The sequence below is a fragment of the Dromiciops gliroides genome, chromosome 3, assembly GCF_019393635.1.
Source record: "Dromiciops gliroides isolate mDroGli1 chromosome 3, mDroGli1.pri, whole genome shotgun sequence".
NCBI lineage: Eukaryota > Metazoa > Chordata > Mammalia > Microbiotheria > Microbiotheriidae > Dromiciops > Dromiciops gliroides.
The window spans coordinates 360234951-360251644 of NC_057863.1; the positions used below are offsets into that span (position 1 = coordinate 360234951).

A 16694-nucleotide genomic window follows, 5' to 3' on the forward strand; every position below is an offset into this window, starting at 1 on the left:
AGACAACACTCAAATAACGAGGTAATACATGATATATACAGTGCTTTGTAAATTTTAAAGCATCATATAAATGTAATACATAAATATAAGTTTCAAAGCAACCTGCTGTGATGCATAGAGCTGGCCCAGGAATCAGAAAGACCCGAATTCGGAATCTTCCTCTGACATATACATATACTAGGTCAAGTTCCTTACCCTCTCTTGTCCCAGGCAACTCTTTAATATTATAAATTGCAGAGCAGATGACTGAATTGGTAGAGGAAATTTTCTCAGAGCTCCTTTTACCAATGAAATCATAGGCTAATTGTGTGTGTGTGTGTGTGTGTTTAAAGCAAGTTATGGGAATTATTGTCATCCTAAACTAGTCTCGCCTCCTCATTTTGTAGAAAAGGAAACTATCAACTAAGAGATGAAGCAGCTTGCCCAGCATGGCACAACTAGTTGATTCTGGGGCCAGAAACATAATCTAGGTTTGCTTACTCCCCATTCATTTTAGACCACAGCTCCTTCCACCAATCCCGTGGCATTTACTAAAGTGACCAACCCTTAACTCAAACACCTAGATTTAAAGCACATGAGTGGCTCAGTGGGTAGTGGTGGGCATGGAGCCAGAACCAGTGTGACTCTGGGCAAGTCACTTAACCCTGTTTGCTTTAGCTTCCTAAGTAAAATGAACTGGAGAAGGAAATGGCAAAGCACTCCAATATCTTTGCCAAGAAAGCTCTGTATGGGGTCTCAAAGCATCAGACACAACTGAACAAGAAGGGCAAGCACCAAATGTTATCTTTCCTTAGTATTCCTCACCCTCCCACAATATACTAGGCTATCTATCAATACGGTCAGACTACTCTGCTATGTCATCAAAATAATACCTTACATTCAAATAACGTATTTAATTTTTCAGTGCACTTTCACAAACAGTTCAGTCAGTCCTCATGAGAAACTTTTAAGACCGGAAAGTATTTTTAAACTAAGTAACATTTTAACTTTAACATTAGGGGGTAGCTAGGTGGCACAGTGAATAAAGCACTGACCCTGGATTCAGGAGGACCTGAGTTCAAATTTGGTCTCAGACACTTGATACTTACTAGCTATGTGACCCTGGGCAAGTCACTTAACCCTCGTTGTCCTCCAAAAAACAAAAACAATACTTTAACATTAAATAATTCTACTGCCATTGTATAGATTAATCAACAAAGCACAAAGAAATTAAAGGATAGCTAGGTGATGCAGCAGATAGAGTGCTGCTGGGTCATCTTCCTGACTCATCTTCCTAAATTCAAATCTGGCCTCAGACACTTACTAGTTGTGCTTAACCTGGGCAAGTCACTTAACACTGCTGTTTGCCTCAGTTTCCTCATCTGTAAAATGAGCTGGAGCAGCATATGTCAAATCCTTCCAGTATCTCTGCCAAGAAAACCCCAAATGGGGTTACAGAGAGTAGGTCATGACTAAAATGACTGAACAACAACAACAACAAAGAAATTAAGGGACTGGTTCAAGATCATAGAACTAAGTAAGAGTAAATTCTCTTGACGCTCTGCTCTTTTCACAATCCTATGAATACCCCTTGCCTCCCTAGGACAAAATTTTTGTATAAAGTGTGTCCTCCATAAGGGTTATGTGGCTAAATGAGATTGGACTAGCCCCAAATCACCTAGTTTGCCCTTTATTGGCTGTTTCATTGGACAGGTCTTGCTAGTGAATGGGAAAGAGAGCTCTGGTGCTGAGGAAGGAGTTGTCCTGCAATATTACTGTACTAGAGAGGGAAGAAGTAGAGATAGCAGACTTCTAAGAGAAAGGCGATCACTCCCAGTGAATCAGCACATCCCTAGTATTTGTTGTTTTCTGTTACTTAAACTCCTGTGGCTGCTTGTGCTGGGGCAATCTTTCTGTTTCCCATGATCTTGGCAGTAGTGGAGGTGCCTCCTAAGTGTGAATGCCACCCAAACAGGACTGAGGATCAGTCAGGATTGTACAAGTTCTCCTCCTAGCTTTTTCTGTGACTTGCTAAATGATCTTGGTTGGGCATGTTCCTTCACTTTACATTTTCCCCAGCAAGAGAGGATCTGGAATCTAGGTCTTTCCTCCCATATCTGATTCTTTCTTCAAGTAGATACTATGTCAGTTTATGAACACAAGCTCAGGCTGGCAGTGGGAAGGAGGGCTTGAAAGAAAACAATGATCTGCTTCCCTAGGATATTTTGTAAATGCGTTAATTCTGGGAAACTGCTTTATTCATTACCAGCCTTAGTCTTCTTCCTGTAAAGCTTAAAAAAAAAAAAAACTTGTTTTGACACCTTTAATTCAATTCTTCCCTATATGTGCCTTTATTACTCTCAATTGGATGGGAGTAGTCCTGTGTATTGCCCCCCCCCCCCCCCGCCCAAAATCACGTGTACCTGATTACATTGATTTATTTTGAGGAAACATCTATCTTCCTGTGTTTTGCTTAGGCTAATATTAAAATTGGTCTGCATATTTTTAACCACAATTTTCTCCCAATAATACTGTATGGCTTCTTTGGGGGGGGGGAAGGGGGCAATGAGGTTTAAGTGACTTGTCCAGGGTCACGTAAGTGTCAAGTGAATGAGGCCAGATTTGAACTCAAGTCCTCCTGAATCCAGGGCTGGTGCTTTAGCCACTACACCACCTAGCTGCCCTCAACTGTATGGCTTCTAATCAAAGAATATTATCTTAATCTTTGAAGAATTCAAACTACAGGTCATCCAAAAGGCAATGGCAAAACTAACGGTGAATGTGAGTAGGATGTAAGCTATTATCATTGAAGAATTGCACAGGAAAAGCAGTATCAAGGATCTCATCATAGAGACAAATGACGAGAAAAGGAAGTGGACCCATTACATAGCAAAAATAAATTAGAGGGGGCAGCTAGGTGGTGCAGTGGATAGAGCACCGGCCCTGGATTCAGGAGGACCTGAGTTCAAATCTGGCCTCAGACACTTAACACTTACTAGCTGTGTGACCCTCGGCAAGTCACTGAACCCCAATTGCCTCACCAAAAAAGAAATGAGAATCAGTAGACAGAGGTTTATATGCCTTTCCTTGTTTCAACCCATTTTTCAGACAGCTGCAAAAGTGATTTTCCTAAAGCGGAGGTCTGACCATGTCAATACCTATTATGTATTAAGCTCCAGTGATTCCATATTACCTCCAAGATTAAATCTAAACTCTTCTCTTTGATAGTTAAAGGTCTTCACAAGCTGCCCTGATGCTGCCTTTCCAGCCTTTTTGTACTTTATCACCTTCACACACTCTAAGGTCCAGACACATTGGCCTACATTATTATTCCTTTCATATGACAGCCCATCTTCATTTCTCTGCTCCTTACTCTGACAAAAAAAATGCCACCTCTACAGAAAGTCATTCCTGATCTCCCTTAATTCTAGTGCCTTCCTTCTGTTGATTATTTCTAATTTATCCAGGATATAGCTTGTCCATAAATAATTGTTTGCATGTTGTCTCCCCTAATGGACTGTAAGCTCCTTGAAAACTGGGGTTGGGTTTTTCTTTTCTTTGTATCCCGGATACTTAGCACAATGCCTGACACATACTCAGCATATTTATATTAATGTTTATTAACTGACTGGCTATCCCTCATGTTTGGAATGAGCTCTCTCTCTCTTCATCTCCACTTCTTAGAATTATCTTAGTTTACTTCAAGAGTCAGCTCAAGCACTACTTGATGTATAAAGCCTATGCTCTACCCACCATCTTCTTCCCTAATGTTAACTTTATATTTATTTCATCTATACCTACATATGTTCACCCTTATACACACATCACTTATATACACCCATCACAAGAGAGAGTAGGAACCATTTAGATTTTGTCTTTGTAGCCCCCAGTTACTAGCACATAGTAGAATTAATTGCTTATTAATTAACTAATAAGATGATAGAACCTTAGTACTCTTACTTAAAGGTAGCAGAGAATTAAAGGATTTTTATTTTTATTTTTTAAAATTATTTTTAAGAAAATATTAATCATTCTCTGCTTGTGTACAATTTACAACAAGGTATTTCAATAATTTTGAGGTTTCATTTACTGTTTTCCCTCTTCATGAGCCAAACCTCTTCACAACAAACTCCAAGGAATGGTACCTTTTTTTGTTGTACCAGGATTTTGTGTCAAACATTTTTAGAAATAAATGGGTGGTCTGTGAGCATTTGGAGATCTTTTGTTAAAGAGTGATTATGATAATAATATTTGTGATCTAACAAGATTTGCTCTTTGAATTCCAGTAAGGATGCAAAGTATACTAAATATGAATCATAGAAACAGTGCTGCCAACTTTTTGACTCTGTAACTTTGGACAAATGACTTCTTTCTTCAGGTCTCAGTTTCCTACTTTGTAAAAAGGAAGGGGACTGCACTAGATGATCCTTAGATGTTCCTCTTCCAGTTTTAATCATCTGATTCTATATTCTGGATGCTTGACAAAAAATCCAAAAAGCCAAATTTCCAAGAATAGTAGACTGCTATTTGGGTTGGGGTGGGGGGTGGCCATGAGACATGAGGGTTAAGTGACTTGACTAGGGTCACACAGCTAGTAAGTATCAAGTGTCTGAGGTTGGTTTTGAATTCAGGTCCTCCTGAATCCAGGGCCAGTGCTTTATCCACTGTGCCACCTAGCTGCCCCAGATTGCTATTTTTTAAAGTTTTCATTAAAATAAATCTTTGGTGAAGAGCTTTTACATTTACTAGACTGCTATGTATTTTGCTCCAAGAAGATCCCAGAAACCTAACATTTGGCAAAGAAGGAACATCAGGTACTAAAGGCAACTCCCACTTGGACAGAGTTGATTGTGTGTGCTTTCTAGCTGTTCTTAAAACTAAAAGGCGAACTTATCAAGTTTTTTGGGGGGGTTTTTGTTTTGTTTTTTAAGCTCTTCTTGCTCTTTGTTGAAAAGGGAGTATATTTTGCTTTCAAATGCTATCCAAAGCACTATTCTTTTGTATAAATGATTCCCTGCTCTAGTTTTGGGAACTTGTTAAACAGCTACATTACTTCTTTTAGGATTTAGTTGCTCAGCATTAATTGTGATTATTAGGCTTCTGACTTCATATATGGGAAAATGACTGAACTGAATAGTGAAACAGTCTCAAGACTTTGAAAGCTCACCAGAAGCTGAATGCAACCCTTTAGCTAGCATAAAGGGCTATTATGGGCAAGGCATGGAAATTAGTTTTAAATCCTTACTGCTACTGTGATCCTAAGGGTGTGGTCATATTCAGAATCCACAATTTAATCAGTAATTTATTGCAAAACAATTATTAAAAATAAGTACAAATAAATAAATAAAAATAAGCAAATAATTTTTAAAATTAAAAAATAATACATTTTAGACTAGTCCAGTACCCTAGTCCATTTTACTCATCCCTTGCTCAAGGAGTGCCAGCAGAGTGTTGATCATCAATACCCCAAAAGGAGTAATTATTATTGTTATTCTTTTCAGAGAAATGTAGGAAAACCTATATAAAATGATAGAGCAAAATAAGCAAAATCAAGAGAATGTTGTTCAGTCATGTCTGACACTTCATGGTCCCATTTGAGATTTTCTTAGAAAAGGTACTAGAATGGTTTGCCATTTCCTTCTCCAGCTCATTTCATAGATGAGGTAACTAAGGCAAACAGGATTAAGTGACTTGCCCAGGGTCACACAGCTAGTAAGTGTCTGAGACCAGATTTGAACTCAGGAAGATGTTGGTGCTCTATTCACTCTGCCATCTAGCTACCAAAGAGAATAATACCTGCAATGAAGGAAGTTGGGGTGGGGGTGGGAGATGACTACTTAATGGTTGAACTTTAAAAAACAGAAAAACCAATGAAAAAATTCTTGAAAAGAAATAACGAAATATCCCTTCCCTTTCATCAGAGAGATGGGAGAATAATAACCCAAAGTATTGTATACATTGTCAGATACCATCTCCGTAGTGGATTTTTTTTTCCTCAATTGTCTTTGTCACAAGGAGGGTTCTTGCTAGAGAATATGGGAATGAAAAATGAGTGATAAATGGACAAGACACCAATGAAACATTTTTTTTTTAAAGACCCAACAGGTCCAATGTTCTCCTCTTGCCGCTAGGGTACAACAAAACAAACAAACAAACAAAAACTTCTCTGTTTGGCTTTTGCAAATAGCTCATCACACTGCATTCCTACTGGACTTGACTTTTTGCCATCCCTCGTACAGAAAATCTGAGAGCTAGAAGGGACCTCAGCAGCCACCTGGTCTAAGATATACATGAAAGAAATCCTCATGCCAGCACACCAGACAAGTTGTTGTCCATTCTTTGCTTGAAGATCTCTAGTGAAAGGGAACTCACCACCTCTCGAGGGGGCTCATTAGACTTTGAGACAGCTCTCATCACAGACATCAAGTCCAACCTCCTCTTACTGCCCTGTGGGGACAAACTGAGCCAACTAACCTTCCATGCACATAACAGATTTTGGGGGTTTTTTTGTGTATTTTGTGTAGTTTTTTTTGTTTGTTTTTGGGGGGAGTTTTTGCAGGGCAGTGAGGGTTAAGTGACTTGGCCAGGGTCACACAGCTAGTAAATGTCAAGTGTCTGAGGCCAGATTTGAACTCAGATCCTCCTGAATCCAGGGCTGGTGCTTTATCCACTGCAGCGCTACCTAGCTGCCCCCACGGAACAGTTTTTCAAACACTTGGAGACAGCTATTATCGTCCTATGCTAAATGTGCTCATTTCTTTCAACGGATCCTTCAACTGATGGCACAGACTTAAGGCCCTTCACTAACCTGGATGAACTCCTTTGGACTCTCTTTGGCTTATCTCCATGCCTTTGCATAGGTTATCCCCCTAAGTGGAATGAAATCTCTTCATCTTCATCTTTATCTCTAAGATTTCCTTTGTCTTTCATTGTGAAGTTCAAAGGCTCCCTACTGCAGAAGGCCAACCATGAGCCCCCCTCCCAGATCACTTCATTTCTACTTTGTATGCATTTTGTATTTACTCTGCTGGACACATGTTATTCCCTAATCCTCATCCCCCAATAGAACACAAATTTCTTGAGAGTAGGGACTGTTTTGTTTGTATAGCCCCAAGGCTAAGCAGAATGCCTGGGATATAGTAGGAATTTTAATAAATGTCTGCTGATTTAATGGATAAAACCCAATAAAAATCGAACATGTACATAGTACATCTTTGCAAAGTTCATTATTTACATGACCTCATTTGATTCTCACAAAAACCCAATATAGGAATAGGAAAGATAGATAGGAATGACAGGTGTGCTTGTTATTCTGTCAGCTCAGTGGTGTCCTACTCTTCTTGACCCCATTTGGGGTTTTCCTGGCAAAGATACTGGAGTGGTTTGCTATTTCCTTCTCCAGCTCATTTCACAGATGAGGAAACTGAGGTAAACAGAATTATGTGACTTGCCCAGGGTCACACCCCTAATAAGTGTCTGAGACCAGATTTAAACTCAGGAAGATGCTGGTGCTCTATCCACTGCGCCATCTAGCTGCCAAAGATGATAGTCATATACAATGAAGGAGGAGGGAGACTACATAACGATTGAACTTTAACAGAAAAACCAAGGTAAAAAAGGAAGTTTACAGAGAAGGGAACTGAAACTCAAAGAGTTTAAATAATTATCCAGATTTTTAGTAAAGGATCAGAAAACAGGAATTCAAACCTGAGTGTGTGCTGATGGCAAGTCCAACATTTTCTACTATACCAAGCTGTGTACTCTTAACGGACCACAAGTCCTATTCCAAGATTTTTCTTGGAGTCAGCCATGTTGCCAATCCAGCAAATTGCAACAGGAACCTTTGTGTCTGGTGTCTTGGCTAGTCCCACAAGGAGGTTCTGTTAAGAGGTGAGTTGGGTGGGACATGGATACTTCTTCTCAAGGAACAGTACAGATAGGGATGTGCTGGAGCCAGCCCAAAATGACTCATGAGAATTCTCAGGGTAAGCATTAATAGTTTGGAAATCAGCAAACCTACAAGTCAGTGTGCTTTATTGTTTTGTTAATTGTCTAAACTTATAAAAGTAATAGAAAAAATGTTAATAATGAAGATTAAAGCTTGTCCTAAAAATGTGTCACAGGCACATTCTCTTCCCTCTCCCCCAGAGTTTGTCATTAAGCATTTACCAGGTCACCACTGTACAGACGAACATGGACACGTGTTCATACTGCCTATGGAAGTTGACATCCTGATGCCTCAGAAATCCATAAAATCAGCATTCATCATTCCTCCATTGGACATGCCTCTTCCCAGAAATCCTCTAGATATTCATCCCTGAAGTAGGCCAATGAGCTGAGCTGGTAGAACTCATCACTGGCTTTCTGAGTCCCTTTTCATAATCGAATGTGTTTGTGTGTGGTATGACTGGCATGTTTATTTTACCTAAAGTCTAAAGCACTCTTATGAGATCATATTAATCATCATGCCAGAGCTAAGAGGTTAGACGGGGGCCAACTGTTATTGTTATTAGCCCTATAATGAAACTGATGACTCTTGCTCAGAGAGCTCCAGAAACTTTTCCCATGTCTCATACTTAGCTAATCATGGGAGTAGAAGCTAGAACCCAGGTCTCTCACACCTTCTGTATGGCAGTCAGTTCTGTTCCTAAGGCATTTTCACCCCAGGGAGGCAAACTGATGGAACTGGCAGAGGAAGAAGGAAGCCAATTGGTTCTTTTTGTTTTTCTTTTTTTCTTAGCCAATTGATTCTTCATCCATAAAATGAGGGGAATAGACAAGGTGACCTCTGAGACCCCTACATCACTACAGAGAATGGATCATTCATCTGTGACCCTATGATCACAAGGAAAAAAAACAGGTATTTTTTTTAAAAACTCTGAGGGAAAGTCAACTGGGTTTTTTAATATAAGAACAAAGAGCTAGCTGGAAGATACTTAGACGAGCATCTAGTCCAAATTCACCATTTTACAGATAAGCAACTAAGGTCAGTGCAGAGGTCAGGCAACTTATCTAAGGGTACACTTGGGCACACAGACTTATAATTTTCTCTGTGTAGAAAAATCCTGGTGAGGAAATTCCTTCCACGAATGCAAATCAGGAATGTCTCTGTAGCTTTCAGTGTTAAGAGAATTATCTGGAACACTGTTGCCCAAGGTCAAACAGCTAGTGTGTGCCTTAACTCTAAGACCCACTTTCAGTTCATTATGTCAGCTGACTCTACTATTCTTCATATGAGCATAAATAAGCCTGGACAAACATACCATGTCTTAAAATGGTATTGACATCAGTACCTTGAAGAGCAGGACTATAGCAAAGCCTGATTTTTTTCCAGTCAATATCACACTTTTAATAACCAAGGTCTTTTGAAATGAGGTAAATTTTCCTATCTCATTTATACTTGGTTATTGCCTAACTATACTAAATTAATTCTAGCAACAAATTTGGTTCCAATAATAGGAAAAAACTCAACTCAATGAACATTATTGTTTCCAATATGCAAGGCATGTGGGTTTGCATGTATGTGTGTGTTACAAAGTTAGAAAATCTTTTTTGTTTGTTTTAACAGTTTTAAAAGTAGCTAAAGAGGAAAAAGTGAAATATTTACACTTATGGATGGCTTTTTGTGTTTTATTTTTCTTCCTGACTGAACGGTTCAAATTGTTATATTAAATAAAAAGTCATGAACTCCTAGGCACTGTGTGATATTGATATTGGAGAAGACATCATTTCATACTAGTCTAGCCATCAGACATCTACTTCCATGATTCCTTCAATTCCTTTCCAGTTGTGTCCAACTCTTTGTGACCCCATTTGGAGTTTTCTTGGCAGAGATATTAGAATGGTTTGCCATTTCCTTCTCCAGCTCATTTTACAGATAAGGAAACTAAGGCAAATAGGGTTAAGTGACTTGCTCAGGGTCACACAGCTAGTAGGTGTCTGAGACCAGATTTGAATTTAGGAAGATGAGTCTTCCTGATTCCAGTCATAGCACTCTATCCACTGTGCCACCTAGCTTGCCCAACTCCTTGATCACCCCTTAACTGTTTGGGGGGAGATTATACTATTTACCGTCCTATTGCCAACTCAATTATCCATTCTAAAGGATGGAGATTTCATGATGAGTATTTCTTTTAGTGGCAGAGAGTCAAAATATCATTGAGACACAGGAAGGGTGGTACTTTGGGAAGCAGTTACAACTAAGAAATGTTACTGAGACTTAACAGAAAACTAACAAGCAAGAAAAATTCAGGAACCCCTTGTAAGTAAAGGGATATGTTCTGGGCTTACAAACTTTCCAGCACAAGGAAAAAGTGGAAAACCAGTCTATGCTGTTTGTATTCAAGAGTCTTCTTTGTAAATCTTAGCAAGAAGAAAGTACCAGAGGGAAATGGGAATCTCATGGTTCAGGATGCCTTTGTAGAGCACATTTCAATCTGATGTGTCACTCTGATACATCCTACTTCTCTATGATTTATGGTGTATAGAAGACAAATTGCAAGACTTGACATGAATACTAGAATTAAAGCTGCCACTTATCTAATGTCAATGCAAACCTCACTCATAACTGCCTTTGCTGATGACTGGTCCAGTCCCACTTTCCCTATGGGTATTCCAGCATTGGTATATTGCTTCTAAAGAAGAGCCCCAGCAGATCTCAGAGTTGAAGGTAACAGGAAACCATGGGTTAGTTTCAGTAACATAAGTGAATACTGAGCATATAGGGTTATTCTGCTATACTACAGTGCCATGCATCACATGAAGTTTAGAGGCATGGGGGGGAAGCAGAAAGAGGGGTGTCATTCCTTTTGGTTCTGTGATTTGCTTTGTTATCTGCTTCTTTCAAACTGGTGATGTCATACTGTCCTAGCTTTTCAGGAAAATAAGCTCCTTTGATATCAGCAAAATAATTTTTTCTATTACAAAGGCACAACACTAGTACTAAAATCTTAAGTGATAGCTAATCTATGATAACATGAATGTAGGAATCAGACAAGATAAAGTTTAATTCAATTTTATTTTCCACTTTTAACATTTTTCAAATTATACATCATGCAGTCTGCCAGTGTATCCATACATCTTGAATAGCATCTTAGGACCTAAAAGATAAACAAAACTCATCCATGAGGCAGGGAAGGGTTATTTTCTGATCTTCTGTTAGAATTTAATACATTAGAGCATCATTACTTGATGCAGATGATCATTTCCCCCTTGTACCACCAAAGAAAGTCTTTCCATGGTTTTTTCCTAAAATGAAAGCTATTGTACAGATACATAGAGCCCAGAGAATACACATCTGCAGTACACATTACACACTTTACAAACTAGACATGTATAATTCTACAGAATGCCACATTCCCCTTATATCTGCCCACATTGAAAAGTATTTAAAATTGATACACAATTTTTTCATGAATAAGAGAAAAGCTTCATGGAGTGTGGCTTCCTTTTATGGTTAGCTGGCCCCCATCCAATACATTTTTAAAATCCAAACTGTTAACACTACATGAAGTAATTGGAGATTAAAAAGACTCTTTAGGATGATTGAAATACCCAGATTAAGAATATAAAAGGTAATCCTTTTCCTCCTCATCTTTGAAATATTTTCCCAATATGCTATGAACCTAGACCCTCAAATATCTATTCTCTTCATACAAATGGAATCCAAAGATGGAAATCTGAGTTTTCATTTATTTTCATTTTCCGTGTAGGAAAAAAGAGTTACACCCTAATCTCCATACTATCCTTATTTATCCTATCCTTGAATAGAGATTACATTCAGTGATCTTTAGATTTTTGAAGGAGAGGAAGCCCAGTGGCCACATGAGTCTATTCTAGGTAGACTTTTCTCCTCACTTGTTCCCCCAAATTTCCATAAATTCTAGTGGATCCCCCTCACATACACACCCAATTTAGTACATATTTACCTTATTAAAAGCTTCTTTCAAGCTACTAAGTATTCCTTCACTCAACAAAACTAAAATAATAAATAGTAATTTGAAGAAATACATTTATATAGAATTCTTCGGTAACTGAGCAGCTAAACACATTTGGCATTAACAAGATCCCACCCCACCCCCAACCATAAATCCTGAAGTCTAAAACTACACTCTTCTAATTCAGCAAACAATTATCCTGTACTGTAGTTTTTCATTTGAAAAGAGATTGCATTTATTTAAACTACCTGTCTATCCCCTTATACCACCAAAGAACTCTCAAGAAATGGCATGAAATATAAAATTATTCAGAGGAAAAAAGAGAAGCGCATTAGCATAAAACTGTATAAAATCTCAAAATACAACTGTAAGATCCAAAGAGCAGAGATGTTTGCATTTGTACAAATTTAAAGCAGCAAAACATTTTTTAAAAATTCAAGCAAATTCTGAAATGTAAAACTAACATGCTTCCTTCATTAAGAAGGAAACAAAACTTGTAAAGCATTTGCTACTAAGAGAGCAAGTGAGTTATTACATAAATTTAAATTTTTTAGATGAGGCCTAGGTTTAAATATGTCATTGAATTGACTGCTTTTAAGCATTTCAGAAACTCAAAGTTTATCTTATCATTACAATGTAAAAGTAAGTTTGGAGGTCCCATAAAGATGTAAGCTAGGTGAACTGACTGGCTGATCAGCAGCTAGCAGAACTATCTTTAAGAGATGTCAAAACCAACTTTCCTTGTGAATAAAATAACCTTGTGTTTCCCCTTTTAATATCAAGCAACCATTATATCCATTTGCATTAATGAAAGAAACTTTTTTAATGGAAATAGATTTATCACTTCCCTAGGCTTGCATTTTTCAAATAAAAAGACCCCAAAATTTAAAAATTGATTCATAATTATATACTAATAAATAATTGAAACCTCAAATTACTGACCTCTGCCCATTTACACAAAATTAATGCAAAATTAATTAAATTATTTATAAATAATACAACATACATCATGATGTACATACAATACAACATACAATGATGTTATGGCAATACATTAATTGGCATTCTTCTCTAGGACTGGCGTTTTAGGGGGGAAAAAATCAGAGGCAACTTGGTACTTTGTTGCTAAGACATATTTCAGCCATATGTAACTAACTGATAAGGTGGCAGATTTTACCCTAGGCTGACCACTTCAGTAGACTAAAAATGTCAGTCTGACAGTTTCTTTTTTCTGGCAGTGTGTATCTTCAGGAACACATACAAGAACGGGGGCGGGGTGGGGGGGAGGGTGTGGAATAAACCAATGCAAAGTAATTGACTTTGTTAAATAAATAACAGAACTATCTATCTCCCACTCACTCTTTCCTCTCATTTCCCTCGTCTCATCAAAATGTGCAACATTAAACCAATAAATAAATCAAGGGTGTTTTGCTATAAAAGCTACTAAGCTAGACAGTCTGTAAGAAAAAAAAAAACGCAGGTTAGATGTAGGCTAAATAGTTGTTTGTTTTAAATACTAGGTTTGAAGCCAATCAATGATCTTTCAGCTTTCTCTTTAGATGGTTATATACATATGCCCACAGGTAGACATGTGCAGAAAGGCACATTTAGCTGTTCCTAATCATCTGCCTACACACAACAGCACTATTGGTGTCAACTTCATTCTAATGGTGGCCATAGCCAGGGATAACAAGGTTGATTTGCAAAGTGTGTGCCTGATAGCATAGGCCTAGTACCTTGTTCCAGGTCCTTCTTGAACCATCATTGGCTGGCACAGACATGTCCCAAAATGGATGACATACAAAATGCAGCAACTAATTGTTGGTTTAAATAGCAAATTTGTTGCAGAAAACTGCAGCAAGCAAAAATAGCGTGTGTGTGTGTGTGTGTGTGTGTGTGTGTGTGTGTGTGTGTGTGTGTGTGTGTGTGTAGTGGGAGGGAAAGGGAAGAGCAGAATACGTTAATGAAACTTTGACTGCTTGGATAAGTCATGGGTTAAAGCCAAGGCAGTATCAAGTATTTACTAACTTTGCCTTCTCTAAACCTCATTTATACCAATTTATACCACTGTCACCTACAGTGATGGGGGTGTCATTTCTATCTGGTGCCAAAGAAGAAAACTAACAAGAAGAAATCATGGAGTAAATGAATTAGAATGGAATCCCTATACACAACTACACATTTACAATCAGGTATGCAAATTTTCAAATTTTAATATTCCTTTTCCAACTGCTGGGATGTTCCTGAATTTTTTCAAGAACATCTTTGCAAAATCTTCCTTAAAGAAAGCAGGTATCTTTTCATTCCACTTCCTAGTAGAACAGATGATGGGGAAAGGGCTAGGGGCCAGGGAACAAAATTCTCCATTTCTATTGGTCAAATTTTGTAGCATTTTAAATACTTTTGATGGACTGACAGGTGAATGAGGCTGGCCATCCCATTACAGAGCAAATCACTTCAGGTACAATTACAAGGCGATCAGACACGAATGCTATGACCTTTCATTTACATAGATGTATTTGTGTGACCAAAATCTAGATCTCTACTAACAGATGGCTTTTTTTTCTGGATTTTGAATAAATTGGCTTCATCTTTTAACAAGTACCATACTAAAGGGTTTATTATACAGATCCAAAGATTTCACCAGGATAGTAAAAATGCCTCTTTGGGGAAAATCATTTCCGAAAAGTGTTCAGAATTAAAATTTTAAACCATATAGCAGCACATTTTTCATCCCCTAAAAATATAAAGTAATATGTTTATTATACAGGAAACCAGACAGTCATGATGGAACACAATCACCTGCCTTATCTGGCGCTTGGCTATTGCCGTGTTACTTCAGATACAGAGAAGTGGGATTTACAGGCATAAGAGTACTGCCGAAAGGCTTGGTGCCAGCGGAGAAGCCCATAAATAAGGTAGCCAGTGCCAAGAGTCAGTGGTAGAGATTCTAAATGGTGAACCTTCTGCTGTCATCTAGGTGGAGATGGTAAATACATTGTTCATTTTTCTGAGGAAAGGGTGAGTCCAAACACACTTCTGTACACGTGGAGATTCTACACAGTTCAAGATACCTGAAATTGATGTACTGCAGATGGCTGGAGGAAGCGTGTATAAAAGAAAATGGAGATCAGATTGTGTAGGAGAAAAAAAGGGATTGGTGAATAAATGCAGTCTTTGACATGCTAAGTGGAGTCACATCTGCAAGGAAGAAGCAAAAAAGAAAAAAGGAGTAAGTAAACATGGTGAAAGATGACTTTTGTACTTTTTCTTTTAATCTCCTGAATTCTACTTCCTTATGTATAAACACCTCCACCCACCCACCCCCAAGGCAGGTGGGACAGAAAAAAAAATACTTGACCTACTCAACCCATCCATGTCAACATATTTTTCCTATTAATTCATTTGCTTTTGCTTTTAGGTACCACTTTTTTTAATAAATTGCCTTGACAACTTGTACTAGAAGAAAACAGCCATTGTAGGGTTGCTAGCTGCCCTCAATCACACAATCATCTCTGATGCCCAAGTAGAATATGAGATATTGGGTCCCACCAGGAGGGGAAAGAACTCAGACGAATTCCTAGCTGCACTGGACACTTGCTCCCCAGATGCCTCAGAACCACAAAAACAAACAAACAAAAACAAAAAAACAAAACAAAAAACCCCAGAAAATTCAGTGTAGCCCCAAAGACCAGCAAACTAGATGCATTTCTTTGATAAGACTACAAAGCTCACTATCAAGAAATGCAAGGTGGTAGATAGGGTGTGGGGGGAGAGAAAGCATTTTAATAACATTTATGTATATGAGGAAGCAAGCATATAAGCATAGCTTCCCAACTCAAGAAAAAAAAAATTTGCTTTTCAAATTTGGTAGCTACATTCTTTCTTTCACATAGTACAAATATGTCACAGTCACACAGCTGTTTGATTTGAAATGTTTTCAAAAGACATGATCATTGAACAGTTCTAAATTGAACACTGCTTTAAAAAGAAAAGGCAGGCACAGAACAAGATGGATAGTGCAGCATAACAAAGAAAGAGAGAGCTGGTCCTTGAATCAGGAAGTCCTAGGTTCAAGTCCAGATCCTGACACATACTGGCTTTGTGACTTTGGACAACCATTTAACTTCCCAGTGCCCCTGGCAGCTCTAAAAGACTCTATGTTGCAGAAATGTCGACAACCTTCCTTGGTAGAGGAAACTCCTCACCAGGAGATCCTCTTATTGATGGAATCAGAGACCTGATACAAAAACAAAATACAGAGATAAACCAGTCTTTTTCATAGGCAATGCCAATGAGTAACCTTTCTAGAAACTTGTTTCTTATAAAGCAAAATTCAATGAAACAATAGCAAACCAACAAACAAAAGAGATGAAAAGAGTGGTAATAGTTATTATGTAACATCCTTTTTGAGCTGAGACCCAACAGACCCAAGAATGCTTTTTGAATTGAGCCCCCACTTTCCTTTTCCTTACAAGTTCATTCTTCCCATCAAACTATCACAGAATCAATTGTATGTCATACTGGCTGAATACAGCAATTTTCCTGCTTGCTTAAGGGTGGGGAGGTGTTGGGAACATACCATAAATTTCAGGATTACAGGCCCACACAATGATACATGACCAGCCTGTGTTTACACAGCAGGTATTACACACACAAACCCAATACAAGTTGCTTCAATAACTTCAGCGGACCATGAAGAGGCATTATTTTCACGGTGAAGGCCCTTTCATTTGAATCTCTCTCTACCCGGCTCCTGCTCCCCTTATCCATACCAAG

General features: G+C 38.3%; 1 protein-coding gene across 1 annotated transcript in view; it reads right to left on the reverse strand.

Moving 5' to 3' along the window:
- Positions 1-10977: 10977 nt before the first annotated feature.
- Positions 10978-16694, reverse strand: part of KIF5C (kinesin family member 5C) — a 238666-nt gene continuing 232949 nt past the window's right edge. The window contains exon 26 of the mRNA XM_043991874.1: positions 10978-15116. The gene's annotated coding sequence lies outside the window, so the exon portion shown is untranslated. The remainder of the gene's footprint in view (positions 15117-16694) is intronic.